An 18,978-nucleotide genomic window follows, 5' to 3' on the forward strand; every position below is an offset into this window, starting at 1 on the left:
CCTTATAACCTGATATATTCAGAATCTAGTCCGGACGATTTTGCAGCTTTAGCATATGTTTGGTCAACGTATTCCTGATCACTGGATTTCCTTTAAATGGCTAGAGTTATGTTGCTGACTTTTAACCTTCAATTTGTTTTTTGCCTCTCTAGTTTGTTCAGTTTGGTCCTTGTATTTGTGTGCTTGCAAAAATTACATTTATTTGCATTAGAAAACCTAATCTATTCTTTTGCTTGAATGCCACCTTTCTCATACATTTATTTCTTTATTCTGATTTACCCAGCTTACAGCTTTTAGTTTTCCCTTAATCTTCAGTCACAGGCACATAATTTTGGACTATTACTGTTCTGTCTTTATTTTCCTATTCCTCCTTTATCTTATGTTCAGTAGAGGTCAATGAAATATGTACGATGTTGAATGTTTTAAAATTCAGTTCAACTCATCCCGTGAAACTGAAAGCCTCGGGCAAAAAAGGGATTTGTTCCGATTCATTTTCCTGATGAATGAATGATCTGATATCATTATCACAATTTCTGCTAATGATATTACATAATTGCTCATCTCCTTAATCTTACACTGTGACCTTTAGCATATGTTTGGTCAATGTATTCCTGATCACTGGATTTCCTGTAAATGGCTAGAGAATGGATGGATACCCATTTCAGAATTTGTTTCCAGAATTGCAATTTAATCCAAAGCACAGACAGCTCATTGAAGAGAGAAGTCCATTCCTGATGAAGGGCTTTTGCCCGAAACGTTGATTTTCCTGCTCCTCGGATGCTGCCTGACCTGCTGTGCTTTTCCAGCACCACTCTAATCTCAACTCATTGTAGAGAGACCAACAAGAGGAGAGGCCACACTACATTTGGTATTGGGTAATGAAACCAGCCAGGTGTTAGATTTGGAGGTAGGTGAGCACTTTTGTGATAGTGACCATAATTCAGTTATGTTTAATTTAGTCAAGGAAATGGATAGGTATATACCGCAGGGCAAAAGCTAGAGCTGGGGGAAAGGCAATTATGATGCAATTAGGCAAGATTTAGGATGCATAGCTGGAGAAGTAAACTGCAGGGGATGGACACACTTGAATTGTGGAGCATATTCCCAGCTACTGTGGAGTCTTTGATAAGGCAGGGAGGAAATAGCTGAGCGTGGGAGCCGAGGTTTACTAAGGAAATTGAATCTCTTGTCAAGAGGAAGAAGGAGGCTTATATGTTAAGAGAAGATGTGATGGCTCAGTTAGGGTGCTTGAGAGTTAAAAGTTAGCCAGGAAAGACCTAAAGAAAGAGCTAAGAAGAGCCACAAGGGGGCATGAGAAGGCATTGGCAGATAGGATCAAGGCAAACCCTAAGGCTTTCTATAGGTCTCTCAGGAATTAAAGAATGACTAGAGTAATATTAGGGTCAATTAAGCATAGGAGTGGGAAGTTGTGTATGGAGTCAAAGGAGATAGAGGAAGTGTTAAATGAATACTATCCATCAGTATTCACACGAGAAAAAGACAATGTGGTCGAGGAGTATACTGAGACACAGACTACTAGATTAGAGGGGATTGAGGTGCATAAGGAGGAGCTGTTAGCAATTTTGGAAAGTGTGAAAATAGTTAAGTGATCTGGGCCAGTTGGGATTTATCCTAGGATTAACTAGGAGGCTAGGGAAGAGATTGTCAAGCCTTTGGCTTTGATCTTTATGTCATCATTGTCTACAGGAATAGTGCCAGAAGACTGGAGGAGAGCAAATGTTGTACCCTTGCGGGATTGAGTTTCAGAACCATGAGATCATGCTGCAGTTGTACAAAACTCTAGTGTGGCCACATTTGGAGTTTTGCGTATAGTTCTGGTCACTGCATTCTAGGAAGGATGTGGAAGCTTTGTGAAGGGTTCAGAGGAGATTTACTAGGATGTTGCCTGGTATGGAGGGAAAGTCTTATGAGGAAAGATTAAGGGACCTGAGGCTGTTTTCATTAGAGAGAAGAAGATTGAGAGGCGACTAATTGAGACATGTAATTGAGACATGTAATATGACCAGAGGGTTAGATATTTGAACAGTGAGAGCCTTTTTCCCTGGATGGCAAGGCTAGCACAAGGGGACATAACTTTAAATTGAGCAGTGATATAATATAGGATAGATTTCAGAGGTAGTTTCTTTACTCAAAGAATAGTAGGGGCATGGAATGCATTGCCTGCAACAATCATAGACTTGCCAACTTTAAGGACATTTAACTGGTCATTGGATAGGCATATGAACGAGAATGGAATAGTGTAAGTTAGATGGGCTTCAGATTGGTTCCACAGATTGGTGCAACATTGAGGGCTGAAGAGCCTGTACTGAGCTGTAATGTTCTATGTTCTATTGTTTCAGATATAAACAGTGGACTCCTTCCTTACCTTGGTTATCAATTTGGCTTTTGCTATCAATGCCCAAGAAATATTCGGAACATTGCTAATTGACAAAATATTCTTCTGCATCACAGAACCAAGGCAAGACTTTCCTGGATAGACTTTTTTTTCCTGTCTTCTATCAAGCCATAGAAAAGTTGAGGCACTGGAAGAAGCCATCCAGCCCAACCCATAGCTAAAGCAGCCTTCGTTATATTGTTAATTGATTTCTGCACACTTGTGAATGTGCACAAAAGACAATTAATTATTATTTTTACAGCAAATAAACATTCTTTGTACTGGCGGTAGTTGGCATGGTTAATGCCACCTTTGAGATCTCACTTTGAAAAGCTTGGCATTTCACAATTTCAGCAAAATTAAAGAAGACAGCTCAAGCATCCAACCATAAAGTAAAAGCACAAGGCGATTTGGACAATGGGAACTAGTGCAAAACCAAAGTTATTAGATCATCTGCTCATTGTGAGAAAATGAGACAGCAGAGCACAATAACAGATTATATTGTCAAAAACTAAGTTAACTTTACAGTAGCTCATTGAATAGGTAAATTTTAATAATTCGTAGTAATTTGACTACAGCTGCTAAAATGAATATGAAAGTGAGACAGATCTGATCATAATAAATGCACAATCTTTCAGCACTTTCATAATCCCTAAAGAAGTGCCTACATAAAAAAAACCTGCACTTTATTTTGTTAAGATTTAGCTTCATAGCAACGAGAAGTATAATATTTCATAACGATGGCAAACAAAAAATGAAGAATGCTTCAAGAAAATTGCTTTTGTTAATATTACAATGAAATTAGTCTAACATTATTATTGAAATATCAAGGACAGAAAAAATGATGACTGTACAGTGATATAATAATTTGTGAAGGATAATTTTCTGAGGGGTCTGGAGCAATATCCATTGCATTGATATTCTAAACATGTCATTGGGAATAAGAATTTGCTAGTACAGCATAAAATGGGCTAATAACAGGACAGGGGTCATGAGTGTCTCTTATAATTGGTTGAAAATGATGCTGAATTGCATTTTAACAACTGTAGCAATAATGCATATGAGATTTGAAGAAAAAGTGTTTGCAATGGAAACCACAGTTCAGAGAAAAATGGAATGGAGCTGTAAAACCAACAAAACCCTGGATCCTCTTTAAAAAAAGGCTGAGAAAACCCATTAGTACTTATGTTTTGGGTCAGTGCTTACTGGTTTGTATTTCACATAGGTCACAAACCTTTCTGTTTTTATCTGTAAAATAGTGGAGGGGTTTATTTTAATTTGCAAATTTGCAGGCACAACTCTCTAAAGCACTGAGGTATATAGTTTTTGGATGATCACGAGGACGAGTGGTGAGGAAAGAACAGAAGTTATACACTCTGTTATATTTCACTAGGTTCAAAAACAATAACTGAAAACAATTGTCACTGGTTGTTTCAGACCATAAAAGGACCAAATAGGGAATTATAGAACAAATTACAACTTAGCTTTGCTGTCAATCCAGAATCGATCACCTCTGTGCAGAATATTAAACACGTTAGGACATGTTGAGCAATATGATAATGTAGGCAGTGCTGAAACTTCCGGAAGTTCATATTATTTTATAATCTTTGTACATGAGTGGATGGTACTGGCCTAAAACTGCTTAAGAAAACAACATTTCTGTTTATGATGGTGTTCAATGTCAGAAAAGAGTAAGGAGATGACCTAATGAAGATTTTCAAGATGATGAGAGGTTTTTACAGAGTAGATAGAGAAAAATCTATTTTCTCTGTTGCATGAGCCAATGAAGTCATACAATTAAAATCATTGACAAAACCAGAGAGGAAGAACAATATAAATGTTTTCACTCAGAGAGTTGTTACAACTCAAAACCTTGACCTGAAAAGTCGTAGCTGATTCATGAAGTAATTCTTAAAGGAAGCTGGACACATTCTTGAAGATGAGGAACTTAGTTAACAGGAAACATTGTGGGGATTTGAAACTAAGAAGGCCTGCTCTTTCAAGGAAGTAACATTGAAATGAGGGGTCAAATAGTCTCCTTCTGTGCTTCTGTTCTCCAGAATACTATCTAATACAACGCTTGCAAAATCAAGATGAGGAGCTAAGGTTTATGTTGGCAGACCAGCTGGTGACATTTCCTCAGAGATGCTCATGCTTTGATGTCATGAGAACGTTGGAGGCATGGGGAAAGCCTCCTTGACTTCAATGGAATTAAAAGTCAGGAGAGATCTAAAATGCACTGATAAGTCACTATTATCTACTTTTTTTGGAAATCATAAGATTAACCCCTGAAAGAACAAAGGAAAGATTATGGAAGTAAGGATTTGCATAGTTTCTATACCTGACAATGAATGTCCCTGATAGTTACTGGTAAGTTTTAGATTAGATTAGATTAGATTACTTACAGTGTGGAAACAGGCCCTTCGGCCCAACAAGTCCACACCGACCCGCCGAAGCGCAACCCACCCATACCCCTACATTTACCCCTTACTTAACACTACGGGCAATTTTAGCATGGCCAATTCACCTGACCCGCACATCTTTGTGACTGTGGGAGGAAACCGGAGCACCCGGAGGAAACTCACGCAGACACGGGGAGAACGTGCAAACTCCACACAGTCAGTCGCCTGAGTCGGGAATTGAACCTGGGTCTCAGGCGCTGTGAGGCAGCCGTGCTAATCACTGTGCCACCGTGCCGCCCATAAGTGAGGAGAATGTAAGGGAGGCATAAAATGGCTGAGGACCCCAGTTATTTTAACCTCAAGACCTTATTCCCATTGTTTTGTTTAATTCCCTGATCAACAGTCAATCTAATTGATATTTTGGCCAGCAGTTGCATGGGAAAGGAAAATTTAGGAATGATAAAGATTGTTCCTCATGGCATGGGGTGTTGAGGGAGGTCATTCAGATTGAGGTCATTTGGGGCTGGATGAGCTGACAGGTCAGTCAGCAAACATAACTCCCTGGGAAGAAGAAGCTGTAATTGACAAGGAAGGATGAGAAGTTGGCTTGAGGAACTGATATGAACCCTTCTGGAAATCTATTTACCTTGAACAGAAAACCTCCCTTCACTTTTTGCCACTACCTGGGAACCCTGTAAAAATCCACCAAATATCCACCCCGATTCTCTCCTGTCCATTGTAAGAAGACTTGTCATGAGGTCAATGAGTTAGAATTGGATGCATTGCTGTCAGTTCCAACTTTAACCCAGTGAGGTTGTAGGACGAGCATGTTAGATCTAAAGCAAAAGAGCTTAAAGGCACTACTAAATTAGAGCATTATCTTTAACTGTGACCATCTGTTACTTTTGTTAATACGTGAAAAGCATAGTTTAAAAATGCATGCAATGACTTTCATGGGTATATTGTGAAGATTAATTATTACAGATAAACCACACCATATGATGTACAAATGGTTTAATAAAGGACACAGAGAGCCAGAAAAAGAAAGGAAATTAATGACCCAACGTTTATCTATTTGCATTATTGTAAGTCTATTTTTAATCTGAAAGAATGAGTGTGTACAATTCCTGTGAATTTTCCAGCTGTTTGATTTTTTTCTATATGGTTAGTATTATGCACGGACCTATTATCAAATTACAAAGGAACAGCATAATGGGGAAAAAAATGTAGTTTCAAAAAAAAGACTGTAATTCTTAGAAATGAACATTCTGATGATACTGGAACTCCATCTGGAGTATATGAGATGAGTTAGGCCAATATGTGGAATTCACCAGTTTGACTGGTAGGAACAGGCACTGCAAATGCTGCCTGACATAAGGAATAAGAACAGTGGTGAATAAGAACATGGGCTATCCAACTTGATGTACAGTCTGCAATAGTATATTCACAGTGTTTTCATCAAACATACAGGAAACCCAACAACATGCTATGTCTCTCCCTTGAGGATTGAAACCAAGGATTGTCCTTCCTGCAATGATCTTAATAGCACTGGTCTTAATGGAGATGATTGAAGCTCTGTACTATGCTCTAGAACTCATCATTGTTAGATCAGAACTTGGTGTATTTGATTTTCAACCTTGCTTGCAAAAGCCTACTGTGATAGATTTAGAGCATAATTGAATGGCCGAGGGGGATGTGGCCTGGCCAGACTGAACCTGCATAAAGATGACCTGCCCTGCTGGGTTTCTAGAAGTGGGATGTTTGTTCCCACTGAAACAGCCAATAATGTTCTTTATATCAAAAGAAGATAGCTAATCTGAATCAAGCAATCTAAGTGGCTTATTGAACTGCTGTTACATTTGCTAATACTCTTATTTCATAGAAACAGCTTTATGAGTAGTGCCTAGGGATGGGAGTTTCTGAAGCTTTCAGCAGTTTCTGAAGTTTTCAGCTTAATGCTCAACAGCCAGAATTCCTCCAGATAACTTGAGATATTTCAGCTTTTTCAAGATATTTCAGTTACAGTTCACCAGCCTTCCCCAACTCCCAAGCTGTTAAATTGTAGGACATGATCCTCAACAAGTAAAGCAGGTACTAAGACTTAGTTTTGAAGCAAATATCAGGTTTGTTCTATGTCCAGTGTAAGCATTTTGTACATGAAGAGTGCTGAAGTATAGAGAAATAATGAAACATCTCTCATCTGGTTCAGAATGCTATTGTCCTACACATACCTAGTGCTGTAGAAGCAAAATTTGTGAGGCTGGACTAATCAAGAGCAATCTCCTGGTCGATCTAAGGAGTAGATGATGTAGGATTCAATTCTGTTAAATGATGTGAGCCTGTTTACTATTCATAGAGCAAAGAGCATTACAGCACAGTACGTGCCCTTCGAACCTTGATGTTGTGCCAACCTGTGGAACCAATCTGAAGCTCATCTATCCTACACTATTCCATTCTCATCCATATGCCTATCCCTTAAATGCCCTTAAAGTTGTCGAGTCTACTACTGTTGCAGGCAGTGTGTTCCACACCCCTACTACACTCTGAGTAAAGAAACTACTTCTGAATCTGACCTATATCCATCAACCCTCAATTTAAAACAATGTCCCCTCATGCTAGCCATTGCCACCTGAGGAAAAAGGTTCTCACTGTCCAACCTATCTAACCCTCTGATTATCTTATATGTCTCCATTAAGTCACCTCCTACCTTTCTTCTCTCTAATGAAAACCGCCTCACATCCCTCAGCCTTTCCACAAAAGATCTTCCCTCCATACCAGGCAACATCCTAGTAAATCTCCTCTGAACACTTTCCAAAGCTTTCACATCCTTCCTATAATGCAGTGGCCAGCACTGTATGCAATACTCCAAATGTGGCCACACCAGAGTTTTGTACAGCTGCAGCATGACCTCATGGTTGCAAAACGCAATCCCTCAACACCGTATGCCTTCTTAACAACCCTATCAACCTGGGTGGCAACCTTCAAGGATCTATGTATCTGGATACCGAGATCTCTCTGCTCATCTACACTACCAAGAATCTTCCCATTAGCCCAGTACTATGCATTCCTGTTACTCCTTCCAAAGTGAATCACCTCACACTTTTCCACATTAAACTCCCATTGGCCATCTCTCAGCCCAGCTTTGCAGCTTACCTATGTCTCTCTGTAACCTACAATATCCTTTGTCACTATCCACAACTGTATTGACCTCAGTGTCATCTGCAAGTGTACTAACCCATCCTTCTATGCCCTCATCCAAAAATACAAACAACAGTGGACCCAAAACAGATCTTTGCAGTACCCCACTAGTAACTGAACTCCAGGATGAGTATTTCCCATCAACCACCACCCTCTGTCTTCTTTCAGCTAACCTATTTCTGATCAAACTGTTAAATCACCCTCAATCCCATGCCTCCATATTTTGTGCAATAGCCTACCGTGGAGAACCTTATCAAATGCTTTACTGAAATCTATATACACCACATCAACTGCTTTACCTCATCCATTTGTTTTGTCACCTTCTCAAAGAATCCAATGAGGTTTGTGAGGCACAACCTACTCTCCACAAAGCAGTGTTGACTATCCCTAATCAACTTATTCCTTTCTAGATGATTATAAATCCTATCTCTTATAACCCTTTCCAATATAATTTCCATGGTTGTCTCTCCTTGAACAAGGGAACAACATTTGCTATCCTCCAGTCTTCTGGCACTATTCCTGTAGACAATGATGACATCAAGATCAAAGCCAAAGGCTCAGCAATCTCCTCCCTGGCTTCCCAGAGAATCCTAGAATAAATCCTGGAATAATTCATGTACTGTCTCCCTTCCTTTTCACCTGCTATCTTAATAATTTTAGTAGCTTCTTGCTGCATTTAATGCTGCTGCTGTTTTCATCCTCATTTGTTTGCCTCAATCCGATCTAATTCATATTTTATACCATAGCTCTAAGTAGAGATCACATTTATTTCTACTTGTGTAAAAACTTTTATTCACTGCTATGAAATGCCTATTCGCAGAATCCAATTTCAGTTTATTTACTGCTCCCGAATCTATATCCAGGCTTTCTCAGTTAAACACAATGAATGTCAATAATAACTGGACTCACTTAATTGAACACAGAACAATTGAACACTGTTAACTCTGAATGAATTTCCTGAAATCGTTACAGTTTCAGATGGGACACCCCAATTTGTTAAATGCCTGGATGAGGAGGGATGATTTGGCTTCTTTGTTCACTCATTTTGACAGTTGGTTGCAAAAAGGTTAATTGAAAAGAGATATATTCCTCTGCAGATCTTCCAGACCCTAATATACTTATGTTGTAAAAGAAACCACTTTAATCAGGGTGTCTTGAATTAACAATAAAGTAAGTTTACAAATTGCTACATGTGGGTAGAAATACAAACATAACATACAAGCGCAAAGTTTTGGATTAAGAGATGAGTCCAAAAAGATACAAGTAAAAATAAATGGTTATATGGATCAGTCTTTAATTTATTCATGAAGAGTAGCTAGCTAACTTTCCAATTATTCTGGTTGGGATTTCATTTCTACGTCAGTCACCTCTTTGCCCCAGTAAATTTGAATCGTGCCATACCATACCATCTACCTGAATAGCCCTTGATGAAAAGTCTCATCTGTAAGACAGGACCTTCAACAACAGTGTTCTCTCAGTAGCATATTGAAATAGCTCAGATTACCTGGTCAAGACCTGTCGCAGCATTTGACTCTAGGTCTCTCATCATAAGAGCAGGAGGGTCATATCATTTGGGGAAAATTACTCTGAGATGCTCAATAAGTGGTTTTACAAGTTTCACTGAGAGTGTTCTAGCGAGTGTTAATTGCAGTAACAAACTGGAAGCTGATTAATGTTCCAATTACCCAAACAAAACCGCTGGAAGCAACAGCTGCAAGTAAATCTTGTGACTAGGGGCAGAGGTCATTGTGTTTCTCTTCGCATACAAGCCAGGAAAAAGATTATGATGGCCAAAAGCAAAATCACTCATCAATTTTAAAATAGGCTGTTATATGAGCAATAGTTTCTTTGTGCTGGTACAAAATAAATTGAGGCAGTTTAGCATTGCCGGGAGCTTCACACAAAAGTGCAGAACTGCTTCATGAAGCTCTACTGTAATATAAATATTCCATTAAAACACAATTCCTTCCCCAGACTGCCTAGACGATAAATGTAGCACACGTTTTGGGTCTAAAACGACCGCAACAAATACCAGACTGGCTCATTAAAAGTCCCTGACAGCTGCTTGAAAAAACATTGGCCTCATTAAAATATGTTAATTCTGATCTGCTGCATGCATCAAGCCTCTTCTGCAAAATTGATGCCTGGGAGTACTTGATACATTAGTTCCTAACCCTACCCAGTGAAACATGGCACTGACAAAGGTAAAAGAAAGTTGTAATGGCAATATTTAAAGGGATCGTCAGTTTCCTTTCACAAAGTCACTTGTTAGGATGCTAGGGTTTTTTTTTCTTTGTCTATCTTGGCTGACTAGCAATTTGGGCAGTAATTCTGTGAGGACCCATCCCTTGCTTCCATGAGTAATGTGGTCACTGCACTTCAGTGTGGGTATGTCGCTCAGTTTATGTCATGACCATGAGTCAGAAGCCGAAGTACGGTGGACATTTTGATTTGCAATTTCAAAATGTATTTCTTAAAAGAGGGCTGATGCAGTCAAAATTGGGTGCAGATGTAATTCAAGTGGCTGTCTGGAGAGAGAAAGAGAGAACGGAAGAGAGAGAGAGGAAAAACTATGGAACATCACAGTTGCATATGTAAAGGAAACTTTGAGCAATATCCCAAAACAGATGGAATGTGATCTCAAAGATAGTGAGGCATTGGCAATCCCCTGATCATCAGCCAGATATCCCCTTTCATTATGTCCCCAACTGCAGATACAATTTGTGTTTTTCACTTTTAAGAGGACTCAAGGACAGGAGTTAAAGAAAGTTTCAATTCTACTGCAGGATGCTAGTGGGATCATGTGAGCTAAAGTACACATGCATTTTAGCTGGATTCAAGCATTAATGGATAAATGTGTTGTGAAGATCACAGTTGAAGGACTAAGCCCTAGTTAGCACTACATTGCAGGTAAAGGGATTTTCTCACTCTAAGTGGTAGATGACAGCTAGCTAACAAGACTCTAAAAAGCAACAGGGCAACAAAAGGACTCTGTCTCACCTCATAAGCTGGAATTCAGTCATGGTCAGAGGGAATCAGAACAACAGAATCTCAACTGACCTTCAAAACTAAGAATCTTGAAATTGACTTCAAATATTCAATGTCAATATGAATTGTAAAGCCTACCACAATGGTTGCAGGATGGAAGAATCTTTTTCTCTGCCCACTCTACGGTGGCTGCCGATTTTTATTTCCATTGTGCATTTACAATTTTGCTGTGGATGGAAGACAACTTAACTGTGTGTCACAGACTCAACTAGATTAATTTGGTGAAGCTCCAAACTTCAAGCTCATTTCTTGCTCACATTCCATGTCGATTTCATTAGTCCTGATCTTCTACACATTTCCATCCAACTCTTACATTTAAGTTTTCATTTCTCAATATTGTCCCCTGAACCATGGCTCCTCAGCTTAACCAATCATCATGACGTACTGTACCTTACACCATCCGCCTCTTAACATCACGTTGGTGGTGACCATCAATGGCTCCTTGGTTTGGAGCAATCCCCGTTCTCCAATGCACTATTGTCTCTCACCCTGATATGGTGAGTTGCTCCAGTGTCGCAATTATTGTCCCATGTGTATCCCAACAACCTGTCTCCAGTCCAAGAGTCATACAACATGGAAACAGGCCCTTTGATTGAACCAATCCATGCTGACCATAATCCCACCTGCCTATGTATGACCCATATTCCTCCAAACTGACTTCCTCAACTTCCTTACCGCAGCATCGGTCCCAGATATCCCACAAAACAAAAAAAAATGTGTATGCTGGCAATCAGAAACAAAAGCAGAAGTTGTTGGAGGAAGTCAGCAGGTCTGGCAGCATCTGAGGAGAGAAAATGTTTTGGATCCAGTGACCCTTCTTCAGAACTAGTATTCCTGATATCCCAGCTGAAAAATGTGTTGCTAGAAAAGCGCAGCAGGTCAGGCAGCATCCAAAGAGCAGGAGAATCCATGTTTCAGGCATGAGCCCTTCCTCAGGAATGAAGAAGGGCTCATGCCCATACGTTGATTCTCCTGCTCTTTGGATGCTGCCTGACCTGCTGCGCTTTTCCAGCAACACATTTTTCAGCTCTGATCTCCAGCATCTGCAGTCCTCACTTCCTCCTTCCTGATATCCCACCCTGACTTTCTGAACACTGAGAACATGGGTGACCTGACTAACTCAGAAGGGCAGCCCTGATTGATGAATGGCCAGACGGCTGACAGATTTCTGTGCAGTTTCTTGACTGATCTACCACTAATCCCTGACAGGTTGCATTAGACCTGCTGGCAAATGGAACTAGATTTAAGTTAAAAATCACACAACACCAGGTTATAGTCCAACAGGTTTAATTGGAAGCACACTAGCTTTCGGAGCGACGGTCCTTCATCAGGTGATCATCACTCCGAAAGCTAGTGTGCTTGCAATTAAACCTGTTGGACTATAACCTGGTGTTGTGTGATTTTTAACTTTGTACACCCCAGTCCAACACCGGCATCTCCAAATCGGAACTAGATTAGTGTAGGATATCTGGTTGGCATGGACGACTTGGACTGAAGGGTCTGTTTCCATGATGTACATCTCTATGATTCTGAGTGAGCGTAACCCAGTCCCCAGATTGTAGTGATGCAGATCCCTGATCGTACCTGCCCTAAATGTCTAACTGATCACATCTGAGGCCCTAAACTGAGATTGGACATTGCCCTCAACTGACTGTGTTGGGTCCTATGACTGAGCACAGTCCGTCTTGGCTTGGCTGAGGACTACTTCCCTTATACTTTGAGACCTGCTCACTCTGCTGAAATACATGCAGTGCATTTACCACATAAGTTGCTGGCAGCATATATAGGTAATTGGCATAGCACAGTGCATACAGCACCATGTTCACCTCTTTGACTCTCCTTTATTGATAAACATGACAGGCTTTTTGTCTGCTTTGGATGTGTGCTAAAAGACAAGGCAAGATAGAAATACTGTGAGCCAACAAGTCCTGCCTCAGGCAGTAAATCACATAGAGGTGAAGCAGGGTGACACAAGGCTGAGAGGAAGAATAGGCATGAACTGAGTGAATGCTGTGAAAGCAAATAAAGAACTCAAAGGTACACCTTGATTTGCTGCATAAGATGTTCACTTCTTCTTGTGTGCAAAGTGGCCTGGAAGCAGTATTACCGGTGTTGGTGTGCTCCTAAGAGCAGAATCAAAGTGATAATCCTTACTGAGAATCAGATATGTGCCATGATGATGTGGTGAGCATGTACATGTCCAATTCCAACTTTCATGGGCAAGGGGTGCAGGGCATTTGTTACCCATAGAGTATGCCCAAAAATATCAGGGTTTGCTGATTAAGACAGAAGCTTCATGGAGCTCGCAGCAGGCTGAATTCACCAGGTACCCACTCTGACCTCTGTCTGGGAATTGTTGTCTTCTGATTTCTCTCTGTGACATGGTGAACAGGAAACTGAATATAAATGGGGAATTAGTAAGGAATAGTGAAATGTTAGTGGATGATATTCATTGGTGAAATTCAAATCTTGTTGTTCAAACATTGGACGCAAAATTGATCTTTTCTTTTTCAAGGTCAAGAATCCCAATTTCTGTTCTGAGGAAGTGTCACTGAATCCAAAACGTTAACTCTCCACTGGTGCTGCCAGACCTGCTGAGCTTTTCTAGCAATTTCTGTTTTTGTTTCTGATTTCCAGTTCTTTCAACTTTTGTCTCAATTTCTGATCTTGCCATATCTTCCTGATTGGAATATTATTGTCCACATTGTTCAGGAGCTGTGGGAATTCTGACTACCGTTTCAGTTTCAGGAAGTAGAACTATACCTGTGTTTGGCTAATTCTATAAATGATGAAAATTGCAAAACAAAAATTGCGTTTATTTTCTGAGTGAAATAATACTCAGGATTCAATTTTTCGATTTTGTTTTCTTGATGGTATATAGATTGGCATGTTAGATGTGTATAATTTTCCATCCCCATTAATGCAATAACTTATCTGATCATCCACCAATCAATTCATTAAGAACCCAGTTATTTCCTCTTCTTACCATGTCTCCTGTTGGTCTCACAGAGGAGAAAACTTCACTATCAGTCTTCTATCACATTAAAAAAGTTAAAGCATCACCTTCCTATATAAATAATTTAGTAACTTTTTTATTGCCCTAATTTTCTTCGAGACAAAATTTGATGAGCTCAACTGCAGCAGATTGGTGAATCACTTGATCACTGTAAAATCTGACCTACTATGGTGGTACCATGAGCAACTTTGTAAATGGAGTTAGAGCAGAGTTTGGCCACATTGTTGTGTAAAGCTGGAATGGGTTTACAATTGCTTCAAGGTTTTGTGTAGACATTGTGGGCTGAAGGGCCTATTCCTGTGCTACACTGTTCTATCTTTTATGGTCCAAATTGTTACAAGCCATTGAGCAATCATCCTAACTAAACATAGGATGATAGATAGGCATGGGGAGTCAAGTGGGTCACAGGATGGACTAGCAGTTGGGTAAGGGGTAGAATTCCAGGTTGGCAAAGGTACTGAGTGGCAGATGAGTACAAGGCATAGTGTCAGGTGAGTGAGAGGTAAGGTGGCAAATAGCTAAGCTGGTAGACTGTTATGTAAGTGAGGGGATAAAATACAAAGTGGAAAAGGGAGTAGGGTGGAAGATGAGTGGGTGAGGGGTAAAATAACAGCTAGGTAAGGGGTACAGCTGGACGTTGGTGGTTGAGATGAGGGGGCAGGAGAGTCAGGTATTGACGATGGGGTTGGAGGTCCAGAAAGATGATTGTGAAATTGATGATAGTGTTTCCAAGGGGAACTGAGGCCATCAAGAGGGTGATCTGCGTGAGTGATTGTGGGATCAGATTTAGAGTTAGCCAGGAATTAGAGGAGATTTCAATCCTTCTAACATTTCCTGGTTACTTAGGTAAGAATATCAGAACCGTTGACTTCAGAATTGGTCAGACTTTTCGAGGTTCCAGATCTCGGGTAATTGCCCATCTATGACTTCCTGGTATTCACTGTGCAGAAACATCCAACAGGACCCAATGCATATCTTTCAGACCATAGAACTTAGCCCATGTGTTGTATATTATTTTACACAGCTTCTCCCCTCCTCTTGGGCTTTTGAACAGACCTCTCATATATTACAGTTGATTTGTCTCTGCTCCTTCTCTGTACTTGTAACATTATATTCTGTGTTCTGTTTTATAACCCAGATGTACTTATTCATAGTTTGCCTGGAAAGTATGCAAAACAATAGTTTTCACTATACCTTGGTATATGTGGCAATAATAAATCAAATCAAATCAAATCTGTCTGCACATGGTCCATATCCCTTTATTCCCTGTCTGTTCATTTGTCTGTCTAAATGCCTCTTAAATATCACTATCATTCCTGTTTCTACCACCTCTCCTGGCGGTGTGTTCCAGGCACATACCACCCCCACGCACAAAACCTTTCTCACACATCTCCTTTAAACTTTCCCCCTCTCACTTTAAAACTGGATTTTAGTAAAGATTCCACATGGTAGACTAATTAGTAAAGTTAGGTCACATGGGATTGAGGGTGAACTTGCCAATTGGATACATAATTGGTTTAATGGCAGGAGACAGAGACTAATGGTGGAATATTGCTTTTGGTGCTGGAGGCCTGTGACCAGCGGTGTTCCACAGGGATCAGTTCTGGGTCGTCTTTTATTTGTCATTTATATAAATGATTTGGATGAGAATATTGAAGGCATGGGTTGTGTATGACAGCAAAAATTGTGGATGACTGCAAAATTGGTGGCATACTGGACAATGTATAAGGTTTTCTTGGATGACAAAGATATTTTGATCAAATGGGTCAATGAGCTAAAAAAAAATGGCAGATGCAGTTCAGTCTGGCTAAATGCAAGGTATTGGATTTTGGTACATCAAATAACGGTAGGCCTTATACACTTAATGATAAGGCTTTAGGGAGTGTTGTAAAACACAGGAACCTAAGTGTTCAGGTACATAATTCTTTAAAGTTTGTGTTCCATACAGACAGGGTGGTTAAAAAGGCATTTGGCAAGCTTGCCTTCATTGTTCAGTCCTTTGAGTATATGAGTTGAGACGTTATGTTGAGGTTGTACAGGACATTTAAGCCTGTTCTGGAATACTGTGCCCAGCTCTAGTCACCCAGTTATGGGAAGGATATTATTAAGCTGGAGAGAGTTCAGAAGAGATTTACCAGGATGTTGCTGGGTATGGAAGGTTTGAGTTATAAAGAAAGGCTGGATAGGCTGGGACTTTTTTCACTGGAGTATAAGAGGTTGAGAGGTGACTTGATAGAAATTTATAAAATAATGAACAATATACTTAGAGTTGATGATAGTTGTTTTTTCACTAAAATGGGGGATCTCAAGACTAAGGGCATATTTTTAAGGTGAGAAGAAAGGCATTTAAAAAGATATGAGGCCAATTTTTATTCATGGAAGGTGGTTTGAGTGTGGAATGAATTTCCTAAGGAAATGGTGGATTCGGATACAATTACAACATTTAAAAGACATTTAGATGGATACATGGATGAATGGGAAAAGTTTGGAAAAATATGGGCCAAGAGCAGGCAGTTGGGACTAGTTTAGTTTGGGATTATGTTCAGCATGGACTGGGAGGACCGAAGGGTCTGTTTCTGTGCTGTATGACTCTATGAGGAGTTGAGAGGTCATGTTGCGGTTGTACAAGACACTGATTAGTCCACCTTTGGAATATTGCATGCAATTCTGGTCTCCTTCCTATCGAAACGATGTTGTGAAACTTAGAGTCATAGAGTCATAGAGATGTACAGCATGCAAACAGACCCTTTGGCCCAACCCGTCCAGCCAACCAGATATCCCAACCCAATCTAGTCCCACTTGCCAGCACCCGGCCCATATCCCTCCAAACCCTTCCTATTCATATACCCAGCTAAATGCCTCTTAAATGTTGCAATTGTACTAGCCTCCACCACATCCTCTGGCAGCTCATTCCATACACGTACCACCCTTAGGTCTCTTTTATATCTTTCCCCTCCCACCCTAAACCTATGCCCTCTAGTTTTGGACTCCCCGACACCAGGGAAAAGACTTTGCCTATCTACCCTATCATAACTTGAAAGGGTTCAGAAAAGATTTACAAGCATGTTGCTAGGGTTGGAGGATTTGAGCTATAGGGAGAGGCTGAATAGGCTGGGGCTGTTTTCCCTGGAGCGTCGATGGCTGAGGGGTGATCTCATAGAAGTTTATAAAATCATGAGGAGCATGGATAGAATAAATAAACAAAGTCTTTTCCCTGGGGTGGGGAGTCCAGAACTAGAGGGCATAGGCTTATGGTGAGAGGGAAAGATATAAAACGGACCTAAGGGGCAACTTTTTCACGCAGAGGATGGTGTGTGTATGCAATGAGCTGCCAGAAAAGTGGTGGAGGCTGGTATAATTACAATATTTAATAGGCGTTTGGTTGGGTAAATGAATAGGAAGGGTTTGGAGGGATATGGGCTAAGTGCTGGCAAATGGGACTAGATTAGGTTAGGATATCTGGTCAGCACGGACAAGTTGAATGGAAGGGTCTGTTTCTGTGTTGTATACCTCTATGACTCTATGACTGTATGTCCCCCAGGAAAAAGATCTGACCATCTATCCTGAGCATGCTTCTCATAATTTATTATACTTCCGTCAGGTTGTTTTGCAGCCTCTGAAGCTCTAGCAGAAACAATCCAAGTGTGTCCAACCTCTCGTTATACCTAATGCACACCAATCCAGGCAACGTTTTGGTAAATGTCTTCTGCAACCTCTCCAAAGCCTCCACCTCCTTCCTAAAATGTAATGACCAGAAGTCCACACAATACTCCAAATGCGGCCTATTTAAAGTTTTAACAGCTGCAACATGACTTACTAATTTTATACTCAATGACCTGATCAACGAAGGCAAACATGCCGTATACCTTTTTTCTGACCTTATCCACTTGTGTTGCCACTTTCAGGGCACTATGGATTTGCACCCAGATGCCTCTTTATTTCACTGTCCCTAAGGACCCAGCTATTTTATTGTATACTTTCCTCTTGCCTTTGACCTCCTAAAATGCATCAGTCCATGTGTCTGGAATAAAGTCCACCTGCCATTTCTCTGCCCAACTTTCCAGTTGATCTATATCCTGCTATATCCTTCAACAACCTTCGTCACAATCCACATCTCCACTTTTCGTGTCATCTGCAAACTTACTCAACAGACCACTGACATTTTCATCTAAATCATTTATATATATTACAAACAGAGGCCCTGTGCTGAACCTTGTGGAATGCCTTTACTCACAGAACTCCAATCAGAAAAATACCCCTCCACAACTGTCCTCTTTCTTCCATGACCAAGCTAATGTTGTATCCAACTTACCAATTCATCACAGATCTCTATGACTTCTACTTCTTCATCAACGTACCATTAAGGATTTTGTCAAATACTTTAGTAAAGTACACATGGACAACATCCATTACCATACCCTCAGCAGTCATCTTTGTTAATTCTTCAAACAACTCAATAAGATTTGTGAGACAGGACCTCTCCCATGCAAGATTAGAGTGATGCTGGAAAAGCACAGCAGGTCAGGCAGCATCCGAGGAGCAGGAAAATCGATATTTCAGGCAAAAGCCCTTCATCAGGAATTCTGATGAAGGGCTTTTGCCCAAAACATCAATTTCCTTGCTCCTTAGATGCTGCCTAACCTGCTGTGCTTTTCCAGCACTACTCTAATTTTTACTCTGATCTCCAGCATCTGCAGTCCTCCCTTTCGCCTCTACCATACAAAGCTATGCTGATTATCTCTCTACTCTCCTATACAACATTACTTGTTGTAAGAAGTATCTTATCACCACTCACCAGGTTATATGAGTTATCTGGTCAATTTGCAACCACAATCCTCTCTCCTGATGGCAATTCAGAGTGTCTGCTTGGTTTGGTGTGGTGGAGGAATTTTCGCATTTAACAAGAGGAATCTCTCATC

The sequence above is a fragment of the Hemiscyllium ocellatum genome, chromosome 3, assembly GCF_020745735.1.
Source record: "Hemiscyllium ocellatum isolate sHemOce1 chromosome 3, sHemOce1.pat.X.cur, whole genome shotgun sequence".
NCBI lineage: Eukaryota > Metazoa > Chordata > Chondrichthyes > Orectolobiformes > Hemiscylliidae > Hemiscyllium > Hemiscyllium ocellatum.